This window comes from Otolemur garnettii, unplaced genomic scaffold, assembly GCF_000181295.1.
Source record: "Otolemur garnettii isolate 467f Iridium unplaced genomic scaffold, OtoGar3 scaffold00059, whole genome shotgun sequence".
Taxonomy (NCBI): Eukaryota; Metazoa; Chordata; class Mammalia; order Primates; family Galagidae; genus Otolemur; species Otolemur garnettii.
In genome coordinates, this window is record NW_003852454.1 from 4,964,728 (window position 1) to 4,966,004 (window position 1,277).

Genomic DNA, 1,277 nt, shown 5'->3' on the forward strand with positions numbered 1-1,277 from the left:
GTGGCTGGCGCCTTAGCCACTTGAGCCACAGGCACCGAGCCAATATTTAGGATTCTTTAAATGTGTCATCAAAGTCAGATTGTAGGGATCAGAGACAAAATATCTTCTAGTACAAAGCTGGAAGAGTGCTGGGCAAAGTGTCTCATGCCTGTAATCCTAGCACTCTAGGAGGCCAACGTGGGTGGATTGCTTGAACTCAGGAGTTCAAGACCAGCCTGAGCAAGAGTGAGACCCCCGTCTCTACTAAAAATAGAAATAACTAGCCAGGGGTGGTGGTGAATGCATACAGTTCCAGCTACTTGAAAGTCTGAGGCAAGAGGATCACCTGAGCACAGGAGTTTAAGGTTCCTGTGAGCTATGAGCTATGGCACTCTAGCCTGGGCAACAGAGTAAGATGCTGTCTCAACAACAGAAAAACAAAGTTGGAAGAGAAGAGGAAGGGTCCCCTCCCCATCAACATAGGTGACAGCAGAGTCAAAGAAGCAAGGTTGACTAGTGGAAGACTGTGTGCTTCAGAGTGTGGGCTGGGATCAGGGGCACCTGGCCCCGCAGAAGGGCTCTCTGCTGGCTCCTTCTTTTTTTTTAGAGATACAGGCTCATTTCATTGCCCTCGGTAGAGTGCTGTGGCGTCACAGCTCATAGCAACCTCCAACTCCTAGGCTTAGGCAATTCTCTTGCCTCAGCCTCCTGAGTAGCTGGGACTACAGGTGCCTGCCACAATGGCCGGCTATTTTTTTGTTGTCGTTGCAGTTTGGCCAGGGGTAGGTTCAAAATGGCTACTTTCAGTATATGGGGCCAGAGCCCTACTCACTAAGTTACAGGCACCGCCCCCCAGGGGGCATTCTTTATGTCACATGATCATGTTCCCAGCTTTTGGTCATAATGTTTGGGGACAATGTGGAGCTCCTAAGCCCCAGAGTAACCAGCCCTCAGGTTGTGGGTTACCTTTAAATTGAGCGGCCTGGCCCTCAGGAATCTGAACCTGGAAGTGGAGAGATGGTTTAAGGGCTGCAACAGAAAACTCACAGGTGGAGTGTGGGAAAGAGAGGCTGGGATGAGAGGTAAGCAGGCCAATTATGAAGAACAGAAACTGTGACCAGGCCCTGGAAGCCAGATGGTGGTGGGAGTTTAAGATGTAGATACTAAAGTATGGCTGGGCCATCTCACCAACACAGCTGGTTAGCCAGGCATTGTGGCGGGTGCCTGTAGTCCCAGCTACTCAGGAGGCTAAGGCAAGAGAATCGCTTAAGCCCAAGAGTTTGAGGTTGCTGTGAGCT